Genomic DNA, 16,454 nt, shown 5'->3' with positions numbered 1-16,454 from the left:
GTTATCCTAGGGGCACCATGGTTTGATCGCATGGCTGCCAACATGAAGTTCTCTGAAAGGAAAATCTACTTCACCTATAGGGGAAAGAACATGTATATAGATGCTAGTGAGCGTGGTCGCACTATTCCACTTGTAAATCCTCTTGCTTTTGATAAGTCAATGAAGAGCTCAGTTTCTGCGTACATGATTTTTGTCAAAGAGTCTCTAGAAGATACTAATGTTTCATCAAATGTAAATAATGGGAATCAAGAAGAGTTAGACTTGTCTAATTTTCTAAAAGGATTCCAAGTTGTGTTCATCGATGATATCCCTATGGACTTACCTCCAAAACGAGGGGATGATGACCATCGCATTGAGCTCCTTCCTGGAAGCTCACCACCTAACAAGCCTCCTTATCGAGTCTCACAAGCTCAACAAGAGGAGATCATGAGGAAAGTACAAGAACTGATAGACAAAGGGATGGTGAGGCCTAGTTCCTCTCCCTTTTGTTCTCCAGTCCTTTTAGTGCAAAAGAAAGATGGTACATACCGTATGTATGTGGACTATCGAGCACTAAACCATATCACTATCAAAAACAAATTTCCCATACCTCGGGTAGAAGATCTGTTTGATAAGCTACAAGGCTCTACCTACTTCAGTAGGATTGACCTTAAGAGTGGCTATCATCAAATAATGATAGTGGATGAAGATATCTTAAAGACCGCGTTTCGCACAACGTTTGGTCTTTATGAATATCTAGTCATGCCTTTTGGCTTGACTAATGCACCAGCTACGTTCAATCGTTTGATGGAGAAAATTTTTAGACCATATCGTAAATTCACTGGAGTGTTTGTTGATGATATCATCATCTACTCCAAGTCTTTGGAGGAACATAAACAACATCTCCAAGTGATTTTTCAAGTATTGAGGGAGAACAAGCTTTATCTCAACCAAAAGAAAAGTGAATTCTTCCTTCAAGAGATTCAATACCTAGGTCATAGTATCTCTAAAGATGGTATCCAAATGGATCCATCAAAGTTAGAGGTAATAAAAGCATGGCCTAACCCAAGAAATCTACATGAGCTAAGACGCTTTGTTGGTATGTGCGCATACTATAGACGCTTCATAGCAAAATTCTCTCAAGTAGCAGGACCACTACATGACTTAACTAAGAAGAACGTTAAGTTTGTATGGACTGCTAAGGAGAAAAATGCTTTTGAAAAGCTCAAAGAGAAACTTACTTCCCAACCAGTCCTCGTGATTCCGGATCTCTCAAAGCCATTTGAGGTCCAATGTGATGCTTGTGGTGATTGCCTTGGAGCAGTTTTGCTTCAAGAAGGGCATGCCATAGCATATGAGAGCCGAAGGCTCAATATTGATGAATGAGTCTTGGGCATTTATGAGAAAGAGCTTTTAGCTGTTCTACATGCCCTAGACACATGGAAGCACTACCTATTGGAGACTCCATTTATCCTACTAACCGACCACCAAAGTCTCAAGTATTTCATGACGCAAACCAAGCTTTCCGACAAACAAATAAAGTGGGCAAATTTTCTTTCGCAATTTAATTTCCATATTGCTCACATAGCTGGTAAGCACAATCAAGTTGCCGATGCACTTTCACGACGACCAAAAGTTAATGCGGTGTCTATAGCTACTCACAATGATCTATCCCTTATGATAGATAAGTATGCTATTGACCCTGAGTTTAGAGACATAATGTTAGCCCTTGCTTTGGGGAATAAAGAGGAACCATTCACCTTGCAGGATGGTTATCTTCTCCACGGAAATAGGCTATTTGTTACCCATTCCCTTCGTGAGAAAGTTATGTATGAATCCCATGCTACTCCATATGCGGGGCATAGAGGTATTCAACCTACTCTCCGAGGAGTAGAGACGTACTTCTATTGGCCTACCATGAAAGTGGACATACAAGAGTATGTATCAAAATGTGTAGTATGCCAAAAGACCAAGTATGATAGAGGGAAGCCACCTGGATTACTCCAGCCATTGCCTATTCCAAATTCACCATGGGAGAGTATATCCATGGATTTCATCTTTGGATTACCCAAGTCTATCCATGGGAATATAGGAATATGGACAATAGTCGACAGGTTTAGCAAGCAAGCACATTTTATTCCTGTCAAAAAGACTATTAAGGCACATCAAATGGCAACTCTCTTCATATCTCATATTTTCAAGCACCATGGATTACCCACATCCATCGTGTCAAAAAGAGATGCTAGAATGACCAGTAATTTCTGGAAAGGTCTCTTTGAAAATCTAGAAACAAGATTGAATTTCTCTTCGGCCTACCACCCACAAACGGATGGCCAAAGTGAGATAGCCAATCTTACGATACTCGATCTACTCAAGACTTATGTTACCGAAGTAGATCAACGCTCACAATGGGAAAAGTACTTACCTCTTGTAGAGTATGCTTACAATAATACTGTAAATACTTCTACGGGAAAAGCACCTTTTGAGATCATTGAGGGAAGACCTAAAAGTCCCTTGCTACTCAAAGTACATGGGAAGATCTTCGCCACCGATGAGTATAGCCGTGACTTACAAGAATCTTTTCAAAAGATTAGGGAGGCTATATCCATCTTTTAACAAAGGCAAAAAGCTGTTGCTAATAAGCACAGAAGAGCCTTAATGTTCAAAGAAAATGATTGGGTCTTACTCAAGTTTCCTAATGCTCGATTAAGGCAAACGATGGAAAAAAATCCTACGGGCCATCAAAAGTATTATGCTAAACTAGCAAAAAGATACTATGGTCCTTTCCAAATCTTGAAGCCCATCAATGAGACGGCTTATCAACTCAAGTTGCCCAACCATTGGCTCATACACAATGCCTTTCATGTAAGCCTACTTAAGCCCTACAAAGGAGAGCCACCAACTGAAACAATCATTGAAGACCCTCCCAAAGTTGAAGACCAAGAAGAGGTGCTACAACCCGAAGCTATCCTTCGGCATGAAGACAAGGTACTACGACATGGTAAGATTATCCGACGGTATCTTATTAAGTTCAAAAATTATCCTTTTGAAGATGCTAGATGGATGCAAGGAGTACAACTTAAGGATAGTATGAACCTTGTCAATGCTTACAATGCTACATTAGAGTAAGCAAATGTACAAATTTCTTTTAAATGACTCATGTTTTTGTCTTATAAGACTAGTCCTCTTTTTAATTGTGCACAAATTTAACTAGTATGCATGCTTAGAATCATGTTTGTGATGACGACGTCTCTCAAACACCAAGTAGAATTTGTCACTCTACTTTGGGAGAATGAAATGGACTAAAGAGCAGACATGCTTGTGGTAGCTATGTCTCCCAAGCACCAAATGGATTAGTCATCCATCTTGGAAAGATGTTGTAGGGTAAAAAGGGATCCTCTACCCGCTAAGTAAGATTGACTAATGACTAAGGCTTTATCTCTTCTACCTCATAGTCGAGGACGACTATGATTTCAAGAGAGAGGTAATGTCATAAAATCTAATATCTAACCAACCCAAATGATTTTCTCATATTAAATTGATCGCTTAATGTGGGAGAATAAACGGGAACAAGTGTTAAGATATAGATATGTGCTTATAGATCTATCACAACACGGGGCCAATGGTAAAGGGGCCCAAATGAGAGATGGTCTATCAAAGAGCAAGGCTAACCAATGGAGCATAAGACCTTAGGGTTAGCTTCATTGAAGACCTCCAATAATGTGTGTAAAAGTCCTTTGACCTTAGGTAAGCTAAGACTGAGCTTGAGGCGGGAACCCGGCCCAAGCTCGAGGTGCTTGTCGTGCTTGAGGTTGTTGTCGTGCTTGAGGTGCTTGTCATGCTTGAGGTTCTTGATTAAGGTGCTTGAGGTTCTTGACCTGCTACATGCTTGAGGTGCTTGACTTGCTACTTGATTAAGGTGCTCGAGGTGCTTTGACATGCTTGCCTGAGATGCTTGTGGAAACACCCCTAGTTCAAGTGCATTGTCATGCTTGATGACTAAGGTGCTTGAGCACCAAAAGTCAAAAGTATCCCTACAAGAGGGGGGGCGAGCCCTTTTCCTAGGGGATAGAGAGAGAACACACACACACACACACACACACACACACACACACACACACACACACACACACACACACACACACACACACACACACACACACACACACACAAGGAAGGCCCAAGCTTGAAGAGGTAGCAGGGACACATGTCAGGCCCCTACCTATGTTACCTTCATGAGATGCTTGAAGCCTATTGGTTGGCCACCCAAGGGGTCCAATAGTAATTTAGGAGATTTAATTAATTGATTTAGCATTTATCTAGCCCTCTCTCTCAAAGGGAAAAGGGGGACACTTGTCTCAAGGCTACCCCTACTGCTTGTAATTCCTCCTGCTTATGATTGGCTAGGCTTGGAGGGGTCCAATGAGCTTCAAGCATGAGCTACAAGTGGGGGTTGACCCAAGCAAGCTAGGGGGTATATTTATCCACACACACTCACAGACACTCTCATTGGTGCTATGCAAAGTGCAAGAGCTCCCTCTCCAAGCAAGTAGAGGTTGAGAGCCTACACCAACACTCTTGGATATGGAGTGCAAATCCAAACAAGAGCCATGCTTCAATGCTTAAGCTTTCCATCTCCTTCTTCTTCATTACTATGCTATTATGTATGCTAGCAACAAGAGTTATGATAAGTGAGGAACTAATTCTTTCTCCTACGAAATGTTTCTTCTTCCTCTTCCCTATCCTCATTCCTTGCTAGCTCTCTCTACCTTCGAAGGTGTTTGAGGTCTTGGGACTGAGGCTTGGGATAGCTAAAGCTTTCTTCAAGTTTATGTTATGTTTGTGATGCATGAAGCTTTCCATCTTCATTGCATCACCTAGGTCACAAGGAACACAAAGACTGTATTGTAACAAGTCTCTCTTAATGGGAGAAATCATAATACAAATGCCTATTGGAGGGGGGACCGGCTCCACATAAATCCGGTCCTCAACTGTTGTCATGTTCTCTAAATTCTCTCTCTTGCAAAAGTATTGTTCATGCCAAGTTAACTAATTGCTATGATTGTGTTGCTATCTTCAATTATGTTCACCCGTTATGCTCACAAAGTTATTTCTCAAAAGTACTCTCATTAATTTCCGCTACTCTCAAGTTAAATAGGCCAATTCCATTACATAGTAGTCTTCACCATGTTGTTGAAGTCTCCCTAATGAAGCCCATGCTTTCTCCGTTGTTGAAAATTTAGAGAATCTGGTCTTCAAAGCTTTGGAAATTTGGGTATACCCATCTTCAATCTGAGAAGACATACTCCAAAACCATTGCTCAGCGTTGCCTCTAAGGCATAGCAATAAAAAATCCCCTTTTTCAATGTCATCCCTTTTACCAAGGATACGACAAACTATTCTAAAATCAGCAAGAAAATCATCAACATCTTCTTCTAGATTTCCAAAGAAGATTGGGATATCATCAAAGGTATAGCGTGTCATAGTCTCTCAATGCTAGAACCACACAAAGATTAGTTCCAAACAATCATTTTCTCTCATGACAGCAACTAACTACACAAAGTTTTGAAAGGTCTTTCAATATGAGTTCTAGATTCTTATGTGAAAATGTTTTTTTCCTTTCTTATGTTATGCTAATACAAACCATATTCTAGATCAATTTTTGTTGCCTTGAAATTAAACTCGGTCATACAAGTTTTCATGATTCATATAATCTACTTGATTATGCTAAAATTCAAGCATTCATGCAATACAACAACAATAAGCACAAAGTCATTCCTCAGTGGGGGCACCAATTTGAGGCGGTCCGGGGCGGGTAACAAGAATAGTGGCCTCTAAGCACCCTTCTAGGCTCCCGTGCTACTCAATTGGGTTGGGGTTGGAAAAAACAACAAACACACACACAAACCCGCAACCTAACCCTACACAAATTTGGGGCACCACCTAGTTTTGAATGCGAACTAGGACGCGTAAAGAGAGAGAGAGAGATAGTGCTCAGGCTGCTTTGAAATGTATCGGCAATGATCAAGCAAACACAATTATATATGTTAGAAAGAGAGAGAAGAGGGAGGGGATGCTTGTTGCATTAATACCTTCTTACAAATCTATTATGACCAATCAAAGTGAGATTAGTATTTGTTCAACATAGCTTGAGTAAATTACACCACAACACATCACAAGAAAAGCCACCCCAATCACTGTCTTAAGGCCAGGGGAGTCCTCTCCACCTTGTCGCCCTCCTACAGTATGTGGGATTTATGGCTAAATTGTCAAGAAATTAAAAAAAAACACCAAGACACTTACACATCATTGTTGTCCATTACTTCACGTTGGAAGAGAGACAAAGTATCCAAGCTTAGTCCAAATCCACCCTCCTTGATTCAGTAAATGTTGGGCTTACATTAGTAGGAGAAATGATAGATTTCCTACTCTCAATTGAATGATCACTCTCTCTCTTACAATGGCATAGAGTTTCCTTGCTAATCACCCCTATTACAACACATGCACATGCATAAGACAATGAGCTTCCACTCAAGAACTCCTTCTAGAGAGGTTGAACTTGGCTTCTCAAGCTATAGCATAGTGCTGTTGCTTATGACTCTCCCCGTTTTGTGCTAGCTACACCCTCCTTTTATAGCAATTTTGAAGGCTAGGGTTACTCCTCTAACCATGGTTGGGTTAGATTTTCAGCACTTATCTAATTTCTTTTTCTTGGAATGATCAAGAAGTTAGTGTCGATATATGAAAAAGAGAGAGAGGAGAGAAGTGGAGGTGATAGGACTTTTCATAGTAGGTTAGTGTTAGTAAATTAGTAGAGTAGTATTTTTATTGATTTACAAATGGAATTGGATATTTACAATGGGAGTATCCAAGTAGGATACAAATAAGGAAGAAAAAACTCTTAATAGGTAAGAAAATATGGACTTCTTACAATGTTGATGCTCCAAGTGTCTTGAGTAGGGTCAATTTTGACGCTTGTTGACGGTCAACTAGCTTTGATGGTACGTTTTTTCTCCACTCTTGACCTTCCTTGGGAGCCAAGGTAAGTGAACATGAGTAATCAATCACCATGATGTTGTCCTTCAAGAGAAGAGACTGAATTTTATAGTTTTTTTGATAGATATGGGTAATATGGATGAGGAAAAATGAGACTAGGTTGTCAATTTTGGAATGGAAGTGTGTGTAGGAGACATGAGTTCACCATGGTTTCTCTTATTCTTCAAGGTTGAGAAGAAGGTGAGTAGGGTGCAGAGAGGAGTGGTGAGAGAGGTAGGGATGATGAGTGGAGAAGTGTGTGTGAAAGAGGAAAATGATAAAGTGGAAGAGGGAGTGTGGTTGCATAGCATGGGCAAACTGGGGTCCACCAATAAAATCATAGCTCACATCTCGTAGCTCAAAAAAATATGAAACAATTTGATGTAAAAGTTCATCCCACGAGCTACAACTTTTGTTTGTATCACCTTTTCAAATTCGGAGAGCAAGTGATCTTTAAAAATTCAGCAAAACCGACTATTTTTTTCCACTTCACAAGGTCCTTCTTTGGATGATTCTTTTGAATACCTCCAAGAGTGAGACCCCCATGGTGCATGCATGCATGCCACATACCCTTGACCTTATTTGGTAGGTCTATAATTGAAGATATTGTTGAGATCATGATATAAGTGAATAGTACAACTAAGAGAATAAAATATTGAGGGGTCTAAAAAAATATATGTACATGTCAAATATAAATAATATAGGTGGAAAAAATATAAAGGGGTCAAAGTAAATCTCTCTCATTATAAATCTACCATAAAAAGATGAATATTTTTGGTGGTCTAATTTATGAGAGTAATAGAGAATAGATGTAGGAAGGAAAAAATCACAATAGTGAAAAAATATACACATAAATAGAACTAGCTTTTTTGGATTTTTGTTGGGATGGAGTTACACAAAAAATAAGAGAAGCTTTCATGAAATTATTTTTATATGGAATAAAGAGTATGCAAAATGTTAAGAAAAAATATGGTAATGGTGAGTCAATGCACATAGCATAAATAACACACCATAGGTAGAAATATTTAAATAAATACCAAAATAATTATGAAAAATCCTTATATTTAGGCCCTATATACAATGAAATATTTACACACAAATGGGCCATAATATACTTATAATTTTTTATTTTTTTATTTTTATTTTTTTGGCTCAACTAGCCCAGTGACTAGCTAAGTCAGTTCTTGAATGTTGGAACTGCGGCAAGTAGGGCCATATCAAGAAGGATTGCTAGTCCAAGAAGAAGAAGGAGACAAAGTCTCAAGACAACAAGCCCACATCGGAGGCCAATGTGGCAGGTAAAGTAGAGCAAGATGCTCTAATTATCTCATTAGACAATGTCTCTAATTCCTGGATAGTAGATTCTAGGGCTTCATTCCATGTGACACCACACAAGCAACATTTCCAAGATTACACCAAAGGTAATTTTGGGTATGTATATTTGGGAGATGATGAAGCTTGTAAGTTTGTCGGCAAAGGTACATTTTTTGTCAAAATTGCTAACGGAAATGAATGGAAGCTTAAAGATGTTAGGCAGGTTCCTTCTCTTCGGAAAAAATTAATCTCTACAGGACAGTTGGACGATGAAGGTCACAACATTGCATTTAGAAACAAACGGTGGAAGATCTCAAAGGGATCTTTGGTGGTTGCCAAGGGAGAAAAGGTCAGTACACTTTACTTGTGTACTATCAGCATGCAACCTTCAGCTTGTGCAACAACTACAGAAGTTGATAGTGCGGTGTGCCACTACCGGCTTGGGCATATGAGTGCCAAAGGAATGCAAATACTTCAAACGACGAAGCTTCTACGAGGTTTGAAAGAAGTGGACTTAGATTTTTGTGAAGATTGTGTTTATGGTAAACAAAAGAAGGTAAAATTTCAAAAATCAAGAAATGAAAGAAAAAATAAAAACTTGAGTTTGTTCATTCTGATGTTTGGGGTCCTGTAAGTACACTATCACTTGGTGGCTCATTGTACTACGTAACATACATAGACGATGCGACTAGAAAAACATGGGTTTATGTCATGAAGAAAAAGTTCGATGTATTTTCCATATTTCAAAGGTGAAAATCCTTTGTGGAGAATGAAACAGGTACCAAGGTTAAATGCCTCAGATTTGACAATGGAGGCGAATATTGTAGCCAAGCTTTTGAAAGCTTTTGTGCTAGCAATGGCATTCGGAGGCAAAGGACAACCCCAAGGACACCTCAACAAAATGGGATTTCAGAAAGGATGAACAAAACAATCATGGAGCAAGCACGAAGCATGCGGCTACATGCAGGCCTACAGTTTGAGATTTGGGCGGAAGCTGTAAGTCCGTCTGTGTACTTAATCAACCGGTCACCCTCAATGACATTGGATGGGGGAGTGTCAAAAGAGGCATAGACAGGTAAACCGGTGAATTATGCATTTCTCAAAGTGTTTGGGTATGAGGCTTTCATGCTCATAGATAGAAGCCTAAGATCAAAGCTAGATGCAAAGTCTAAAAAGTGTTTCTTCATTGGCTATGGAGAAGGTGACTTTGGGTATCGCCTATGGAATCCTGAAGATGGTAAAATATTAAGGAGTAGGGATGTAATTTTTAACGAACAAAATATGTACAGAGATTACTTGGAAAGAAAACAAACAAAAGAAACAAGTGATGAGTACATGGAGCTTGAGGACGGTGAAGATTCAAGGACTGCAAACGGTGACAATGTGCAACAACGTCAACCAAATGAGGAGCCTCAACCTATTCCACAAAGATCTAGAAGAGCAAGTAGAGCTCCAGAAAGGATTGTTCCTTCCTTCAACCATCTCTTGATCTCAGATTTTGAAGATCCGGAATCATACGAAGAAGCTATGCAACACAAATCCAAAGAAGAATGGATGAAAAAGCATGCAAGTGGAGATGGACTCACTAAATTGCAACCAAACATGGGAGTTGGTTGCGTTGCCTAAAGGTAAGTGGGCACTTCAAAACAAATGGGTGTACAAGCTGAAGGAAGAAGAAGGTGGGAAGAAAAGTTACAAGTCTAGGCTTGTGGTAAAAGGAATTTCTCAAAAGAAAGGTATTGACTTCAATGAAATCTTTTCTCTTGTTGTAAAAATGAACTCAATTAGGCTTGTCTTAAACATTGTGGCTGCTCATGATCTAAATCTTGAGAAAATGGATGTAAATACGGCATTCCCTCACGGTGACTTAGAGGAGGAAATTTACATGCTTCAACCAAAGGGGTATGAAGTAAAAGGTAAGGAGAAAATGGTTTGCAAATTAAATAAAAGCTCGTATGGATTAAAGCAAGCATCAAGACAATGGTACTTGAATTTTGATCGATGGATGTTAGATCATGGATTCAGAAGATGCAACTCAGATCATTGCATCTACACGAAGAATTTGGGAGATGGAAAGTTCATCATCCTAATGTTGTATGTTGATGACATGCTGATTGCAAGTGCTAACATGCAGGACACAAAGACCTAAAAGAGGACCTATCTAAATCTTTTTCAATGAAAGATTTAGGTGCTGCAAAGAGGATACTTGGTATGAAAATATCAAGGGACAGGACAAAGAAGACAATAAAGCTATCTCAACAGGATTACATCAAGAAGGTACTAGAAAGGTTTGCGATGCAAAATGCAAAACCAATTTCTACACCTTTGGCTGGTCACTTTAAACTAACAAGAGATATGTGTCCAAAGACACAAGAGGAGATAGCCTATATGTCTAAAGTTCCATATGTTGCAGTGGTAGGTTCTCTAATGTATGCTATGGTTTGGACAAGGCCAGACATTGCACATGCAGTGGGAGTTGTGAGTAGGTTCATGGACAACCCATGTAAAGAGCATTGGAAAGCTGTGAAGTGCATACTTAGGTATCTAAAAGGGAAAACAACAAATGCTTTGTATTTTGGAGGAACTGATATTTTTCTTCAAGGGTATGCTGATGTAGATATGGCAGGTGACAAAGATACTCGAAGGAGCACTACGGGCTATGTCTTCACGGTTGGAGGCACAACAGTAAGTTGGGCTTCAAAGCTGCAAAAAGTGGTCTCACTTTCTACCACGGAAGCAGAGTATGTAGCAATGACGGAGGCAAGCAAATAAATTATGTGGCTTCACAGATTCTTAGAAGATCTTGGATTCAAACAAGAAAATTGTGTCTTGTACAATGATAGCCAAAGCGCTATCCATCTTGCAAAGAACTCATCCTTTCATTCAAGGACAAAGCATATTGAGGTGAGATATCACTTCATACGCACTCTTTTGGAAGAGGGATAGCTAAAGATAGGAATGGTACATACAAGTGAAAATCCTGTAGACATGATTACAAAAGGGGTCAACAAGGAGAAGTTGAGCTTTTGCTCATCTTTAATCGGCATTCAAGGATAAGAAGCCAGGATGGAAAGCAGTCACAGGTTTGGTTTGGAGATCAGTCTCCAAGTGGGAGATTGTTAAGTATGGAGCCTGATTTACCCCTTGTAATTTTATGTGGTAAAAACGCACATTTGTAAGGCTCCCATTATGAGGAGAAGTCATCATGCGTGAAGGAAAATCACTCACCAGAAACCAAAATTTTCACGGCCAATCTCGAGCAAAGCTCGAGATCGGCTTTGTCAAAATATTCCTTTTCGTCGGAATATTATGGCCGGACGGCGGTCGGAAAGTGGTCGGAAAACAACCGATCAATTGGCCAGTTGGCCGGTGGCCGGTAGTCAATGGCCGGTGGCCGGTGGTCGGAAGTGAATGGCCGGTGGCCGAATTGAAAAGCGGACTTGTCTTCTCAAGGGCGGCCACACATGGGCGGATTGGAGGGTCCGATTTGGACTTATCTACACAAGGGCGGCTACACATGGCTGCCTCTCATGAGAGAGGGTAGCCCTTTTGGCCTATAAAAGGAGGCCATTTCTACACACATTTGATAGTGTGAAGTTGATGCAACAAGGTGAGTGTGGGGTGGTGAGAGTGAAGCAAGGCAGGAGCTCTATTAAGGGTATAATCTCTTTGTAAACTACTTCTTGTTTTGAAGTACTAAAGCCATTGATTGGCTGCTTTCCTGTGGACGTAGCCCACACTGGGTGAACCATGTATATTGTGTGTACTCTCTCTCTCTCTCTCTACTCTATAATCTCTTGTGTGTGAAATCTATCTCTCTCCATTAAGTAATCTACTCAAATCTATTTAGCTACGTCTTATTTCCTAACATACATCTCAACCAAAGCATTGCTATCTCGAGCACTTATTCTACTGCATTCAAAACCATGGCTGCAGCTCAAAATTCCCAGATGGCACACCAAGCGAGCTGACCAGACCGGTACGGAAGCGGCCCCCCGTGAAATTTAATCTGGTGATATCTTGGTAACCGTAACTCTGATCACTAATCTAAAAAGATCCACTCACTCCACAAAGTGAGCACTTGAGGCCCGTGCATTCACTTCATTTTTGTCTCCTCAACTACAGTTACCCAATCCGGTATGGAGCTGCATCAACTTAACCTTCACCCTGCCATAACTTTCTCATCGTTGCTCCAATCAACGAGCCATAAAGACAGGCTGGTAGAGCACTTCAAGCACTGCAATTTTTGATCATACACTCCTATCTGTGTTCACTTTAAGCATACTCGTTTTTAGCATCATCAAGGCATCGAATGTCCTTTTAAAGCCGTATCTTGGATATATTAATCGTTAAACTAGATTGTTAGCAAGCATTGAACATTGACCATTAATCACGTAAGCTTCAAAATAAGCTCGACATGCATTTTCTTGGTATATTTATTAGCATGGTAGCAAGCTGCACGACATCCACCCCCTCTGAACCTGCACAGCCTCTGGTCTGTGCCAAGTTCACTTCAATCTGCATCTGCTATAGGTACCTTAAGCTCTTTTCCATCATCAGACTCACATATTAGTAAACATATGAAACAATAATATAAGGCTTATAACCTATCATCAATGTTTTAACTTAATCATTAGGTAGTTGCCCATCAAAATTCTTTGAACCGTATCTGTCGTATCTCCAAAGCATTCAATTAGGGATAACATGTTTAGTGAATCCCACCAAACTCAAGTGCTCCAATTCATGATGCACACGGATTGAACATTAAGCTTGCTTTAGGGAACCCTATCAAGCTCAAGTATGCCTTACTCTGTTTGCACATGGAATGGCCGTAAAGTCCTTTACTTCAAGTTTTGGTAGCAGAACCAACTCATAAGATGTGAAGATACTTCATCAATTGTCCAAAGAAGTGAACTGGAAGCCAACAATGTAATCTTATTGAATGCATAACCAAAAACTCTTCTGACTTAGCATAATCTAAAAACCAAAACCTTGTACTATGCAACCTGCTACAACAACTTCAAACCTGCAACTTGCACTTTAGTAGCCCTCGGGATCAAACAAGAAACCAATCATTTGCCCCGCTGTGAGCATTCCTTTGAAAAATTTTCACCATCATCCAGGATCATAGGGAAAATACAATAATTTCCAGTCAGTAGAGCATAAACGTTTTATTAACCCACAAATCTTCATGAAAACCGCCTGGATGATATGGCATATAAGTCAATTGCCCTGGACCATGCATATATCTGTCACCTCCTGGGTCAAAAGCTAGCTCAAAATCCCCTACATCATAGGGTGACATCAGATCCCATAAAGCATCAGGTATCACTAGATACTGCCATATCCCGTGTGCAACTATCTCATCCAATTGTCAACCATCAATCACAGGTAAAAGCATTGGTAGTGTACCTTCACTCTCACTAGTATTGGAATCCCAATCATGCATATCTGAATACATCAAGTCTCTCGTAAAACTCTCTTCATTAGGCTCACAAGATGCATCAAAAAACAATTCTCTATCTTTTAGAGGCTTAGAATCAAGCAAAGCATCATCCAACAACTGCATAAGATCATCATCAGTTGCATCTGAACAAACTTACTCATGCATGAATCTCGATTGATCGGTATCCTTAGCATCTGTATTTGAGATCCCTTCCAAAGCTTCGTCCAATAAGCACATAAGATCTAGGTCCACTGCTTCAGAAGGTTCCTCCATCCTGCACATCTCAGGTTGCTGCAATAAACTAAGATTTCCACATATGACATGCATACTAAATGCATGTACAGTAAATTGCTCTTCAAGTCTTTCACCTTCATCCAAATATCTTTGCACTTCTGTAGCACAAAGTTCAGCATGCACATTGAAAATTTCATCTACTACATTGTCTATATCATCAGCACAATGAAACCAATCTTATTCATCAACAATTGATTGCACTTCACTATGCACCCCCTCTGAATCAGCATCATCAAGTTCATGATCATTCTGCCATAGTGTGAGCCCTGTCTCACAAATTCTTGATAGAGAAGAAGTTTACTTTCCCTCTAAATCACCAAAATTCAAGATCAGTCTGTCAGATTGGTAGCTCTAGGTCATAGAAACTTGTCAAAGAAGGAGTTTGCACCCCCTCTAATTCATCATCATCACATTCAAGTTCAGTTTCCCACTTTGGTAGCTCGGCATCACAACAACTTGTCAATGAAGAAGTCTGCATCCCCTCTAAATCAACATTTTGCACATCTTCAATCACATACTCTTGCTTAACCAAGTCCTCAAAATGTGGTACATTCAAATTTGGCAAATCTGGTATACCCAAATCCATGGTTCAGCTGCTCTCAGGGTGGATGCATGAATAAGTGGCCCGGTTTTAACCGGTTGAAAGTTGCTTTTGGAGGCTTAAAATTTAGGGGGTATGAAACTAGTGTTATGGGCAAGAATTGTTTGAATTAAATAATCGTGGAGGATACAAAATCTTAATAATTGTGTGAAGGATTCAAAAACACGTGTGGAGCCCACGTCAGACGAATGTTCAGTCGAATGTTTGCATGACTGTACTTCTCCATATCTCTGTGCCTTTCTCCTTCTGCACCTTTCTCAGCTCACTCTACAGCCCCCTATGCATGCTTCTTATCCTTCACTATGGATAGCACCCTAAGAAAGAGCCCAAGGAATGTAGCTCGACAGGTCTCCCCCACAAAGACCCGACATTCTCCCATGAAGGTATGTCACCTCTCTCTCTGTCTCTCTGTGTGTTGTGTACAACGGACCTATATGTGTAGTAGAGTATTGAGGTGTGGATATATTGAGTAATGAATATGGATTTATTCTTTTCAGAGACAGAAGTTACAGCCTCCTCCCAAAATCAGCCGCTTTGTTCACCCCAAGGATGTGGAGGTGCCATTAAAGGCATTCTGCACGACAAAGGAGGATTTTCACAGGGAATATGGGTTAAGTCTTGAGGGGAAAGATGCAAATGTGCCCATATCTGACTGGATGAAAGTTTTCATGTGTCTTCCAGTGATGAAGGAGAAAAAAGTGCCGATAAAAATAGCAAGGCCAGATCACTACAAGGCACTCTACCAGCTCTACAAGCAGGTGTATCAATCCAAACCACCAAACTATCTGCTGGGAGTCAAGTTTGCATGCGGATATGTTTATTTCATATGCAAAGGTCCGGTAAAGTGGGTTGAGTTTGCATCTGAGGTGGTGAAGAATGTGACCAACGAAGGTCACTTAGATAGGAAAAGAGAACAATGGAAGTAAGAGTCTTCCCAAGTATCCACAGGAACCCCAACTGGTTCTGCCATCTTGTCAGTAAATACCCCATCCGGAAGTACACCAGTCGGAAGTGGGCTTTTTGTGACTACTCAGTCTGCGTTTAGTGTTGAAGTATCCACTTCCATGCAAGAACTACTTGTTGAGATTAGAAAATCTCATGACAATGTATCAGGCGAGTGTCCGAAGGCTAAGGATTCTGTGGTCAAATCTGCTGCTGATGTGCATCGTTGTGAGGGTGCCCTTGACACCATCCGAATGCACTTCCCTGACGATGCCAATGTACCAACAGGCTTGCTTGACAGCCTCCAAGAAAAATTTGACCAAGCAAAAGACACCCTACAACAGGCACATGTATGCTTTTAACTCCATCTGATTGTAGTATAATACGTGCAAAGTACTGGTTTGGATGTACAATATACTATAGTCTATATACTATTGTGGAATGATTACACAATAATACCTATAAAGTAGATTGATTACTATAAATAATGGTAACATGCCTGCAAAGTAATGGTTGCAATACCAATATTGGTATTCTATTGGTGAACATGTTACTTTAAGTTCTATCAATGATCACAATAACGATATGAAAGCAACATAATACAGGTATAACAACAAAATAATACCGATATAGTAACCGTAAACAAAACAGTAGTTTAACACTAAAGTAACGGTATGATTATAATAACCATAATGTACTGAAACTTTAATAGTGAAAATGGTATTATAAGTTTCACAATACCGGTATTATGGCTCTATCATACCGGAATGGGTAGAATGTGGTACCACAAAATCTAATAATAAAAAAACATAATAGTATGACAATAACATCAATTCGGTAAGG

This window comes from Adiantum capillus-veneris, chromosome 11, assembly GCF_014529385.1.
Source record: "Adiantum capillus-veneris isolate H3 chromosome 11, ASM1452938v2, whole genome shotgun sequence".
NCBI lineage: Eukaryota > Viridiplantae > Streptophyta > Polypodiopsida > Polypodiales > Pteridaceae > Adiantum > Adiantum capillus-veneris.
The sequence above is the reverse complement of the archived record's forward strand: the minus strand, read 5'-3'. Positions refer to the sequence as shown.